Source organism: Myxocyprinus asiaticus, chromosome 5 (assembly GCF_019703515.2).
Source record: "Myxocyprinus asiaticus isolate MX2 ecotype Aquarium Trade chromosome 5, UBuf_Myxa_2, whole genome shotgun sequence".
In the NCBI taxonomy this organism is placed as follows: domain Eukaryota; kingdom Metazoa; phylum Chordata; class Actinopteri; order Cypriniformes; family Catostomidae; genus Myxocyprinus; species Myxocyprinus asiaticus.
Genome location: NC_059348.1, coordinates 22,278,011 through 22,291,927, shown reverse-complemented (window position 1 = coordinate 22,291,927; position 13,917 = coordinate 22,278,011). Strand labels below are relative to the sequence as shown.

Sequence of the window (13,917 nt, the reverse complement as noted above, 5' to 3'; positions counted from 1 at the left end):
GAAGTGTAAGGAACTCCCACTAGCAACTTCACGGTACAGAGACTAGACACATCAAGCGATAAAGTTGCTGCATGTGTGAAAGGGGCTGAAGCCTGGCTTGTTGGGATCAAGCATTTATCTTGAGGAAAAGGTTCTGCATTTGATCAGAATTGTACATTCAAAATAACTGGCAAAGGTAACAGAATTGGGGTGAATCTGATACAGTGTAGGATGAGACAGGTAACTGACATACTTACGAAGAGGAGAAATCATAATGTGGAATATAGCGACTCAGGGAACTGAAGTCTCACCGTACTGTAAAAAGAGTCAATCACCTTTTCGATAGAGCAATTGCCTGTCAGTTTTCACTGAGAATGCTAACGCGCAGTAGCTGGACCAGCCTAAAAATAGTGTTTTTAGCGTGATCTGAGCTAAAGAAGCACAATATATGATAAGATTGTTTTCAGATTTTATTGCTGTTTTAAAATATGTTGTTTGCTTTTAATCTTGACCAACCGTTTTAGAATATTTCAGTCTTTCCCCATTCAAGTATAAGGAAGCTGTACTTGTATCCATAGACAGTAGCGTCCTGCATGTTACGAACATGGCCGCCAAGTGACCTGACTTGGTTTACAGGGACTTTAAGTGAATTGGAACCCTGACTGCGAACCAGGCCCTATCCCCCAACATCTGTGGCTGACCTCACTAATGTTCTTGTGTCTGAATGGCAGCAAATCCCTGCAGCTATATTTCAACATATATTGAAACAGCTTTACAGAAGAGTGGAAGCTGTTAGAGCAGCAAAGGGAGTACCAATTCCATATTTATGCCCATGGTTTTGAAAATTAAATGTTCAACAAATACATATGGGACATTTTTTGGTCCATATACTTTTCGCCATGTTGGAGAAGAAATATGGGGTAAAGAAGAAAAGTGGTTGCTCAATGAACAAAAACTACTGTACTATTTTCTCATTCAGGTGGTCTTGAAGGAATTCAGGAGTGGTGTTTGTGGTGGGTGGTAGAGGAGGCAGAAAATGGGTTGTGGCAGGGTTAAGAGAGAGAGTGGGTTAGTGATGGTGCCCACTTTTATAAAGTAGATAATGAAGTCCCCAGCAGAGAGTGATGATGGTGAAGGAGGGGAAGGATAGAGTGAAGATGAGAATGTAGATTGTGCAATATGTCAGTGCAAGTTTTGGAATAGAAAAATGTCTTGGCTGATCTGATGTCAGAGGAAAATGCAGAAAGTATGGGTTGGTGCACACTATGTTTGTCAGTAAATTTACTTCTCTCCCATTCTCCTGTTTTACGACTGCATGGCTGAAATGCAGTCATACATCTGCCAAAGTGTTGGATGCAGATGGAGGTGAGGAAACATTTGCTGCAGAGAAAGGGGGGAAAGAGCTAGAAAACGAAATGAATGAATGAACATTACACATTCTTCCCTAAACTTCTAAAACACTTGCAAATCCCTGAGCTCGAATTATTGCACATTCTCTCTCTTCTCCCACAGTATTACTTTACATAAATTACTACAGAGTTCAGCTCGTTCTTCTTTTTTGCTTTCTACTGCAGCCTGAGTCTAGTGCGCAAGAAATATTGGGCAGATAAACAAGATATTCTTCACTGCTTTATAGATGTGACTGTTAATTTACAGTGAATAATCAATCTTAGACAGCTTGCTGCAGAACATTGTTTTCTTGCTTTAATACACTTTGTGATGCTGTTTTCTTGGTGTGTAGTGTAGATAGTTAGGTCTAGTTAGTCAGTTTTGTGCAATATTGCCATCCTTCTATTTTGTAGATGGTTGTTTATCAGTATTTGTCACATTTGAACATTAATTTATGATTTCACCAGGCTGTTGGAGAAATGTCTTATAATAGTTTACCCATAAATAAAAATTCTATCATAACAGGATCACCCTCATGTTGTTTCAAACTCGAATGACTTTCTTTCTTTTGTGTAACACAAAAGGAGATGTTTTAAGAAACATTGCAGCCTGTCTTTTTTAACTGAGTGTCTATTTGCACACCAGTTTAAATAGCATCTGCCACACAGTGCAGCTATTTGAGCACCAATAGTCTGGTGGAACCACAGAAATATACTACAAAATAAACAGTAGATGTCGCTGCAGTAGCGTGAGGTGTAAAGAAAGTGTACTGTTGTCCTAGAGACCACCGTTCGAATCCGCGTTTTGCCCCATTCTTTTTCCCATCTGATTTCCTGTTTCCACTCTTAATATTTCCTTTAATATTACTTAAAATAATAGATAAAAATGAATATAAATGTTGTTTCATCGCAATGATTTGGTCACGGTGAATGTCGAGGAGTGCAGAGAAGGGTTGTCAATCGCACTCGTTCCCGCAGCTTGGCATTGCTTGTGTGTAGATTGCATCACTGTGTAGTAATATTGTAGTAACCATGTTTTTTGTTTTTTTTGCAGAAACCTTAGTTTTAATGCAGTTAATCATGGTGTTAGAACAGTAACATGGTGGTAATGTAGTAACCATGGTTAATTTTGTGGTTACTGTAATATTACACAAAATACCATGGTGAAACCATGGTTACTGTAGTAAAACCAAGGTTATTTTTTTCTAAGGTAAGGCTATGGTTAGGTTTAGGGGTAGAGGTTAATGCATTGTATCTGGGGGACTCTAAATAAACACAATAAACACACTGCAGTGATGCTCATACGGCATGTTAGTATTTACTGTAAATATGGGTATAAATAGTATCTGACACTATTTGCACCAGGGTGCAATTAGTATCTACCATTATTTGCACCAGGGTTGGGGTGAAAATAATATCTGTCACTATTTGCACTGGGGTATAAATAGCATTTACCATTATTTGCACCAGGGTGCAAATAGAATCTGCCCTTTTTTAATGGCAGTGGATAGTGCCTCACTTAAAGCTTAAAAATGGATCTATTAGTATCATAAAGGTAGTCCATGTGAGTACTCAATATGATCACACAGGAAGTCACTGACCAGCTGCCTCTCCAATCCAGTGTTTTTACTTTCCCCTGTGGCCGGAAGTTCGTTCCATGGTTCAAACTCCGTGTTGAAACCAGGAAGTAATTGCTTCTGCACAATCAGTGTTGCACATGATTCGGAGGTTGCATTTTTACTTTTTATTAATATTACATGTTTACTTCATTAACGGTTAGGTTTAGGTTTGGGATTTGGGTTGGGGGATACAGTTTATAAAATATGCATTCCTCTTTACTCTATTACAGCCTGTATAGCTGAAAACAACTCACTTGTTTTCTTCACAACTCGCTTTTGGCACCCCTCTGTGGACGTTACACCCAGAAAATGGAGCTCACATGCCATTCGCCCAACTACACTTGCCGCTTTGTCCACTGGGGGCAATGTTTCAAATTGTGGTAAGCACAGACCGATTTAGCTAAAGAAAACATAACCCACTGTTTTTGATTTCATTGTGAGATTAGCCTGGAGTATTCCAAGTCTTGTGAAGGTATACAATAGGTTTTGCTTAGATTTTGGGTCTTTTTACTTTTAAAATTGCTTCTTAAGCCTTAAAGTGAGACACTATCCATTGCCATTTTATTGAAAAGACAGGCCGAAATATTCATTAAAACATATCACTCTGTTCGCCATAGATAGAAAGCCATATGGATTTGGAACAACAAAAGGGGAGTAAATTATGACTGAATTTTCATTTTTGGGTGAACAATTTCTTTAAATTGTCACAAAGTGTTTTGATCTGTTTGTTCAGTGATCATGGTGACTGCCACAGTCAAAGAAATGCAAGCTAAATCAATCTAGTTGCTGGATTACTGGTCTGCTCAGCCATAAAGTTGTTGCTGCTTTGTTCTATGCATGAAAAGGTCAGTATTCATATTTCAACACTTTTTTGTTATGTTGACAGATTTATACCTGAATAAATGTCATGCAACTTAATTTGGCTCTAATTCCTCATTTATATAATCCACAGCAACTGCCAAAGATTGAGAAATCTTCGAGATAATGTTGTTTAAATCCCAGCATAGTGGCCTTTGCAACCAGAAATTGTTCTTTGCTCCACTAAACTGTCATAGTAGAATACTGAGTATCTGAGGAATTGTGTTATGGTGCTTCCACTGTCACAGGCTGTCTCCCTCGTTTTCTTCAAGGACTCTTATTTTGAAGTTTTCCCCTGCACAACGTTTCCCAGAATTCACTGCCCTAATCACTTCTATCTGCTCATCATCATCCTCACCTGCCTTCCATTCCCTCATTAGTTTCCCTGTGTATATATACCCTCTAGTTTTGTTCATCATTTGTCAATCTTTGAAGTGTTATGTTGAGTTATAGAAGTGATACGGTGTGTTTAGCTTTGATGTTAAGCTTTAGTGTTTGTTCCACTCCAGCAATTACTATTGTTGAGCGTTTGGTTTGTTCCACTCCAGTGTTTGTTCTACTCCAACGGTTGCTATTAAAGGATTTGAAGTATTTACTCCCGCATCTCCTCTCTTCTATTCCAGACACCAACGTAACACACTGTTTGGGGAAGCTTCTTTGAAACTGTAGCTTCCCAAGCTACTCATAACTTAAAGTAATTAAACGATCCAGCTACTCTTTTTGTTTTTTTTTTTATAAAGTACTTAGCTACAGTGCATCCGGAAAGTATTCACAGCGCTTCACTTTTTCCACATTTTGTTATGTTACAGCCTTATTCCAAAATGGATTAAATTCATTATTTTCCTCAAAATTCTACAAACAATACCCCATAATGACAATGTGAAAGAAATTTGTTTGAAATCTTTGCAAATTTATAAAATAAATAAATAAATAAATAAATCACATGTACATAAGTATTCACAGCCTTTGCTCAATACTTTGTTGAAGCACCTTTGGCACCAGTTACAGCCTCAAGTCTTTTTGAGTATGATGCTACAAGCTTGGCACACCTATTTTTGGGCAGTTTCTCCCATTCTTCTTTGCAGGACCTCTCAAGCTCCATCAGGTTGGATGGGGAGCGTCGGTGTACAGCCATTTTCAGATCTCTCCAGAGATGTTCAATCGGGTTCAAGTCTGGGCTCTGGCTGGGCCACTCAAGGACATTTACAGAGTTGTCCCGTAACCACTCCTTTGTTATCTCGGCTGTGTGCTTAGGGTCGTTGTCCTGTTGGAAGATGAACCTTCGCCCCAGTCTGAGGTCCAGAGCACTCTGGAGCAGGTTTTCATCAAGGATGTCTCTGTACATTGCTGCATTCATCTTTCTCTCGATCCTGACTAGTCTCCCAGTTCCTGCCCCTGAAAAACATCCCCACAGCATGATGCTGCCACCACCATGCTTCACTGTAGGGATGGTATTGGCCAGGTGATGAGCGGTGCCTGGTTTCCTCCAGACATGACGCTTGCCATTCAGGCCATAGAGTTCAATCTTTGTTTCTCATGGTCTGAGAGTCCTTCAGGTGCCTTTTGGCAAACACCAGGTGGGCTGTCATGTGCCTCTTACTGAGGATTGGCTTCCGTCTGGCCACTCTACCATACAGTCCTGATTGGTGGAGTGCTGCAGAGATGGTTGTTCTTCTGGAAGGTTCTCCTCTCTCCACAGAGAAATGCTGGAGCTCTGTCAGAGTGACCATCGGGTTCTTGGTCACCTCCCTGACTAAGGCCCTTCTCCCCCGATCGCTCAGTTTGGCCAGGCGGCCAGCTCTAGGAAGAGTCCTGGTGGTTCCAAACTTGGTGGTTTACGGATGATGGAGGCCACTGTGCTCATTGGGACCTTCAGTGCTGCAGAAATTTTTCTGTACCCTTCCCCAGATCTGTGCCTCGATACAATCCTGTCTCGGAGGTCTACAGACAATTCCTTGGACTTCATGGCTTGGTTTGTGCTCTGACATGCACTGTTAACTGTGGGACCTTATATAGACAGGTGTGTGCCTTTCCAAATCATGTCCAATCAACTGAATTTATCACAGGTGGTCTCCAATCAAGTTGTAGATACATCTCAAGGATGATCGGTGGAAACAGGATGCACCTGAGCTCAATTTTGAGTGTCATGGCAAAGGCTGTGAATACTTATGTACATGTGATTTTTTTTGTTTTTTATTTTTAATAAATTTGCAAAATTTCAAACAAACTTCTTTCACGTTGTCATTATGGGGTATTGTTTGTAGAATTTTGAGGAAAATAATGAATTTAATCCATTTTGGAATAAGGCTGTAACATAACAAAATGTGGAAAAAGTGAAGCGCTATGAATACTTTCCGGATGTACTGTACACTACTATAACAAAGTAGCTAACTACATTGAAAAAACTTCATTATAATTTAATTTGGCAATCAGAACAGTATTTTTCTGGCACAAACAAACAGTGAAGACAACATTAAGTTGAACACAAATACAGCATAAGTACAATTAAACTAAATGTAACTTATACTAAATTTAATAATTAACAAAAAATAAAATGTATACTAAATACAGCTAATGAAACTAGAATACACACTGTTTATAGTCGAAAACAGAGATAAACTGCATCAAGTACTAAGTAATTTGCCTAAAATGATGCTGTGTCATGCACAGGCTCAAGTGAATCGTTTATTTGAACTGGTTCATCAAACTGGGCTCTTCAAAGATACTTCTTACAACTACACAAAATTACCAGAGCCTTTTCATTCAAATGAGACCCTTGCAATGGATTGTATTTTGAGCATTTCTTGTCCCTTTTCAACTGTAGATTGCCAAATGAAAATCGCAGATGGCTTGGAACAAGCAGACCAGGAATAATTTTTCTAAGAAGTCTTTCATCATTCACTTGTTCTAGGATAGTGTAAGGCCACAGTCCATTTCTTTGCATTTATTGCTGAACTATCATGTGCATGCAGTCTGATCCTAGACCGAATTATGCCTTTTTTTGTTCTAAAATATTTCATTTATGCTATTATTGTGTTTTTAATTTGCTGTAAAAATTATGAAAAAAGTTGATGATTCAAAGGATGACAAAACTTTGTCACTATATAAAATCATGCCATCTTTGCATACTGAATCGACTGCATGCAGAATCATTTCAGTATAGTTTCTCATTTGTGCACATAATGTCCCACATTCAGAACTAGTGTATAACAGGACTTTCCGAAAGTTGGGCTCATGCTATTTTATTGTTCAAGTGTGGTTTTTAATAAACAAAGCGCGAAATCCAATGGCTTACAATGTCATGCAACATCAGTCTTTAGAGTTACTTAGTGAGGCTGGTCTTGGCATATTGTGTGGAAAATAGATGGACAATATTACATTACATTTAAGTCCAAAGCAGCCACTTTATTACTACAGCTACTTACAGTACAGCGCATTAATCATGTTACTAGCAAATACTAGAACAGGTAGCCGAGAATACACAAGACTTGTTATGCTGTGTGTGTGCGTGCGTGTATGCGAGGTCTGGAGTAGCTGAGTCTTAAAACTTTGATTGAAGTTTATTTTGATGTGTTTTTAGCTCACACTATTCACAGGACATTAAACACCATATACATCATCATATGCTGCTACACTTCAAAATAGAAGTTTCAGTGGTTGCTTTGCAGCAGTATCTCCCATTCTGTAATGTATCCTTTCCTCTCCACAATCCCACCTGAGAGTGCAATAGATCAGGCTGATCTCATTAATTTTTTATCCTTGGAACTGGATATCACTTCTCACTCTCCACTCTCCCAAGTCAACACAGTCTGTCAGACCTCTAAAAGAGTCTTTAGTAAAAGATCAGTGAGAGTGTAAATTTCTACACTACCTCATTAATAATTCACTGCATTTTCAGAGATGTGTCATTGTATCAGCACCCATGGAGCTGAAAGGAGAAGACCACCCTGCTGAGGAGGCCAGCTTGAATCAGCAAGAATGTCTATTATGGTCCAGGCTGTTTTATGCTAGTCAGCACTGGTCTGATGCTGGCTTAGCTGGTGGACCAGCATAATCACAGTTTTTACAGCAAAACACACTGGAGTTGGTCAACCAGCATGGCTTTTTTGTTTTCCAGTAAAATATCTAAACATGCTTAAACAAATATTCCAGGCTCAATACAAATAAAGCTCAATTGACAGCATTTGTGGCATCATGCTGATTACCACAAAAAAATAATTTCGACTTGTACCTCCTTTTCTGTAAAAACATTTTTTTTTTAAATGCAAAAATTGGAGTTACAGTGAGGCACTTACAATGGAAGGGAATGGGGCCCATTTTTTGGAGGGTTTAAAAAGCAGAAATGTAAAGCTTATAATTTTATAAAAGCACTTACATTAATTATTCTGTTAAAAATTGAGTATTACTTGAGCTGTTGTCAGGCCCTCATCAGTCTCTGCTCACTCTCTTCCCAGCTCCAACTCTCCCGATTACTAATTACGCTCACCTGATCTTCATTAGTCATGTCATCAAGAACACTATAAATACTCACCTCAGGCTCTCATTTGGACTCAAGTGTTTGTCATACCTCCTTGTGAAAGTTCTAGAAGGTACTCTCCAGTATTTGTTACATTTGTAGTTTGTTTGGCTTCACCTTTGTTTTAGCATCCAGTTCGGTTTTCCTTGTATACCTGTGTTTGTTTATAAATCTGCATTTGGGTTCACCACTTCCGTAACAGCTGTAAAGTTGTTTAAATTGTTGTTTTTGTGGCAGACTACTAAATTGTTGGGATAACTGTGTTTACAGTGTTAGGTCATGGCAATGAAGTTGAAAAATGTGATGAGCTTTACACAAAAGTTGGTACATAATTTTATCACAAGTCATGTAACACATTGTTTGTCTTGTGGCTATACTTTTGAACCAATGAGCATTTTAATGTTTACAGATTGGCCCCATTCACTTAAGTGCCTCCCTAACTCAGATTTTTTTTTTTTTTTTTTTTTAAAGGCAAGTCAACAATAACCAAATAGCCTTGCACACCTGAATGTATAGGACATATAAAGTCAAGAGTGCAATTTTTTTTTTTTTTTTTTTTTTTTTTCTCTCTGCCTTGCAAAGAAATGTAGGGCAAATCAAAATCATTTGTGGTAATCATCAATATGCCACAAATGCTGTTGATGGACCTTAATTTGTATTGAACCAAGATTCATTCACAGGATAAAACAAGAGAAATTAACTTCAGAAGCAATATTAGGCAAGACATTAAATCTAGAGTTTTGAGCCTATTAAAAAAAAAACATTTGCCAATGGGGTAAGAAATAAACAAAGCTGAAATATGCACTTTTTAGAATTAAGATACTTGTATCCCAGCTTAATTATGCAGGATAAAATAAAAAAAACATAGCCTACAGTATGTTGGTTACTAGTAAAGCTGGTCTTTTCAGCTGTTTTTCTAGCATGCACAGTTTAATGCCTTTACTGCCACTGTTGACATGGAGAGATGCCTGCCTACTTTAGACTGAAGGGTTATTTGATCCTGTTTCTATTGTACTGGCCAGAGAGGATCCTGGCAATACTTCTCAGGTTAATGGGGGGTGACTCTCCACGTGATGGTAGCGGAGAGAGGACCGAAAGATGCGGTTTCATCCCTCTCATTCACCTCTCTGTGACTCCTCTGATTTGGCCCACAGAGCCAGAGGGCTTTCAGAATTTATTTAAAACTCAGTTCATCGCTCAGCCTGCTACACACCAGATGGATCTTTAAAGTGGGGAGAAGGAGAGAATGGTAAAAGACATTGTTTTAATCATAGGAGACTGAAATTAGGAGGTAAAATGTAAGACTTTGTAAAATCTCACCTGTAAGTTAACTTTGTTGATCAAGAAGTTATTCAAATAAATTTATAGCTCAAATGTTGAGCTATTGTTACAGGATTACAAATGCAAATTGTCTAATTGATGAGGTAGTAAATGGGTTTTAATTTAAATGTCTTCTATCCCGGTTTACTGTTTAAGCCATTCTAAGGTTGATTCCCCAGAAAAGTATAAATGGTATGTGTGCCTCTGTGGCACTTTCATTACCTTGATGTTTGAGCATACTGACCAGCCTGACATAGTAACATAGTCCTGCATCAGATATGTACCATCTGTTTGTCCCACCAATGACAGACAGGGTGAGTGGTCAGGAAGCCTGTCTGAAAAAGCTTTTTTTTTTTTTTTTTTTTTGTGCGAGATGCTTGTGGTGCAAAAAAGGGCTTCACCTTTTATAGCTGAAGTGTGACTTTTTGGATGTTAATTGGATAGAATTTTAATGCTTATTATGCAGAGACAACTAAAAGTAAGCCATTTGTAGGTTAATTTTGCAACTGCAAACACTGCTTCTGTGGATCCCAAAACATTTCTTTGTTTTTGAGCAACCCGTCCAGCTCCACACAACACTGACTCAACCAATGGCGTAAGTTGGGGTCAGGACTATCGGTTTATTCAATCAACTGCAGATGGGGTGGGGTGCATCGTCAGAAGGCTGTGTGAAAGCAATGTTTATTTTTGCAGTTCAGTGGTGTAGAAATAACACAATTTTTAAAGTAAAAATTATTATAAGGGTGTGTAGTTTACACTAACCTGTTTAAATTCTTATTTAGGCTGCTTTAAGATTTGAAGCTTTTGAGTCATTAGTGTCCTTTTATTGCATCTAGATTAATGCTATTGGTTCCTTTTTGTAGTTATTTAATTAAGGGGGCTTTCACACTGGGCATGTTTGCTGTGGTCTGATTCAGAGTGTGATTGTTCCCAGTGCCCCCCGCAGCTTTGGTCTGGTTTCACACTCTTCTATCGAACCCCGGTCCATTTGCGTTCATCTTGCGCCATCACAAACATGCATAGAGAACACAACACGACTCATTTTTTGTTATTTTGGTGCCATTATGCACAGCAGAGTGAACGACAACTGCGTATATGTGCGCTTCATGGTGTAACTCATCAGATGTCTGGGGAAGGCGGCTTCCTGCTGCTCGCAAAGTGTTTTTTGAGACTGCTGATTGCAAGGAATTCATTTGCATCTTTGTTTACACTGCACGCTTGCGCTCGTGTCCAATGTGAAGTTATCGCCACTGTCATCTCCCATTATACCCTATATTTATAACCTATAATAGTATTTATATATAGATGTCGTCATCAGCTAAAATGCATGCGCAGGTGACTTCCTGAACGAGTAAACACCCGAGTCAGCGTTGCATTCATATTCACGCGAGTTACGCTACAGTTCCACTGCAACTGAAATCGGACAACCTCCTACAGTCCGCGTGACCACTTTCACATTACCAATTTTTCATGCGACCCGTGCTGTTTCGAACTAAACTACCAGTGTGAAAGCACCCTAAGCTGATAACCTTCACTCCCTGCTTTTCAATATGATGGATCGTAATGAAAACGGATTTGCCTGTCTTTGTGGTGTCTTAATGGGTGGCAAAAGAATAGGACTTCACTGTTTAACTGGCAACCAAAGCTGGCTGCAATGACAGACACCAGGAAGCTCTTTTTAATTGGATCGCACCAAGCCTCTCAAGGATGCTTCATGACTCAAGCACTTTGCCAGCCAACTTTCTTAAAAAAACAAAGCAGACCGCAACCCTTTGATGCCTACATTTCTTTAACATTATAGAAAATCCATCCCTCCACTTCAAACCTTAAGGGTATTCATCAGTAGCCCTTTAGCAATCTATCAGGTGTGCATGCTTCTATCTGGAAAGACAGAACATTTGAAAGAAAGTTTATGCATTTCAACCACAGCCAAAACTTCCTTTCCATATTGATGGTTTTCCTCCTATTGATGTCTTCAGCAGAAAGCAAGCTCACTGTTGATGTAAATAACATGCAGATGACACCCACTCCCAGCTTCACTCCATTCCTGCAGTTCCTGGAAAAAAGCCTGGCGAGCAAAGGCGGTGTTTGTCTGCAGAGTGTTTGTGGGGGTGTGGACAGGCCAGCCCTGAGCCGTCATCTTCATCTTGAAGCTCCTGTAAGACAGCCATGCAAAACAACAACAAGAGATCAGCAGCTAATCCTCTTCCTTGCGTCGCTCTGCGCTGCTTCCTCCCGCCCAGTCGCATATTCAGATCAGCTCTCCCACCTACTCCTGGTTAGTCCTCGGGGATTGCGGCTGATAGGCCTGTCTTTATTTAGCTTCTTTACCCAGTGATGTCTCAGAGCAGCAGACTCATCAGGTGAGTTCTTTGCACACAGGTTTTTCCAGAAGACTGAAGACATGATTCACTTAGTGCATTGTGCCTTCACCTCTCATGATTTATGTAATGCCAATTACCAAAACCAGAAGTTGCCTGAATACTTCTGTAGAGATGAGAATGAAAAGGGACAAGGCGATACGATATATGTACCATATACTGTATCTGGATCATGATAAAATACTATTATGATTCTTTATGTATAGGATTTTTGTGTTTTCAAAACTGATCGTTTACGTACTTGTTTCTTCATATTCACTGGAAGAAATGCTAAACCTCATTTTAGAGCAATAGTGTCAGTAAAAATAAAATGTATAAGTAACAAGAGGGAGCAATGGATACCGAAACAAGTGATAACTTCCATTTGTTACCTCAAGAGTCACAATACTAATTGACCTAACCCATAAAAATTACTTTCATCTGTGTAGCCTAATATACTCGGGTTGATTTTAGTTATGTTATATAAAATTTTTGACTTTGGGGGGAGAGAGAGAGAAACTATTGCAGGTTACCTGATAACATTTTTACAGTCTACCTTAATTTCACCATGTTTATAGTAGCACAATTACCCATACAGTCTAGCTGTACAGATCTTTTATGGAAATCTGTACAAATGAAAGTTATACAATTTAATTCTTTGCTTGTTCTAAGTCTGCATTTTGTCAAATAGAACTAAAGTGTTTGTTAAACACAATGTAAACCAGGAAGACTCTGAAGGCTGCATGGCCTACATGACTGCTATGGGAAACCCTGAAGGTCGCACATATGCTGTCTTATCTTACCTCAGCAATATTAAACAGAATGGTACACAGTGGAGAAAGCATTCCTCAATCACTGGATGGTCAAACTACTCTACTCTGTTTACATGAAATGTACACTTTCCTGACAAATGGGATTACATTTTTATTTTTTTATTTTATTTTTTTTTAAATAAAAAGTCTGCATATACAGCATCACAATGCAGTCTTCCTATACATGTAATTAGTTATTTATTTGGACTCTTTTTTTTTTTTTTTTTTTTTCCTGCTTATTCTAAGTGTGAGCATGTTACGTTACTCTTTATTGCAGCAGCATTACCTTCAGTGTCGCACGGGTTACCTCCAGTAGAAACAAGTTTAAGAAACCGAGGTAAGATATCAGTAGACATTTTCAAACATATGTTTGGCAGGCTTTAAAGTGTTTATTCTGAATACATAATTCTTTGTAACTCTTGTTTACATTGAACATTCATTGTGGTTATTTTCTTAGGCTAAATTAATATTAGCTATGTAGCTAATGTTAGCTTGGGAAAATAACTACAATGATTAACAGTATAGCTCACCAAGTTAGCTTTTTTGGTCAAGTTGAATATCTACTTGCAGATCAACACCAGTGATTCAACTGATGAATATAATGTGGGCTTGCATTAATTCTCCGTGTGTGATTTGTACTTTTTGCAGTGCAGGCCTGAATACGGCCCAACTCGCGAGCATAATTTCTAAAGTGGTCAATTGGAATTGACGAGGAGCACATGGATATTGTAGAGGTTAAATGAGGTAAGTTTGCAGTTTGGAATTCAATCATCCAGCTGAATGTTAGATAAAACTGGAATTGGTTTGCAACAGGAGGAAAAGCTGTATGAGGTTGTCGGCCTGGCTTCACTGAAGAGCTGTTTTAACAGGTAAGAGAATAGACAACAGTAACTGAGTAAAAAAGATTATACTATCTGTTTTTATTTGCAGTGAAGATACTTTTGCAACATGCAGTATAACAATAGTCTTATAAAATTACTCCGTTTCAGATAGTTATAACTTTTAATGTTAATAGAAAAGTTGACCCAAAAATCTAAATTGTCATTTACTTAACCTCCATGTCCT

The 13,917-nt window shown here is 38.6% G+C and overlaps 1 long non-coding RNA gene across 1 annotated transcript; it reads left to right on the top strand.

Annotated features, from left to right (window-relative positions):
- Window positions 1-11,882: 11,882 nt before the first annotated feature.
- Window positions 11,883-13,684, top strand: LOC127441415 (uncharacterized). The gene is made up of 3 exons (XR_007897301.1): window positions 11,883-12,043; window positions 13,130-13,189; window positions 13,501-13,684. It is a non-coding gene; the product is annotated as an uncharacterized LOC127441415 (long non-coding RNA).
- Window positions 13,685-13,917: the final 233 nt, after the last annotated feature.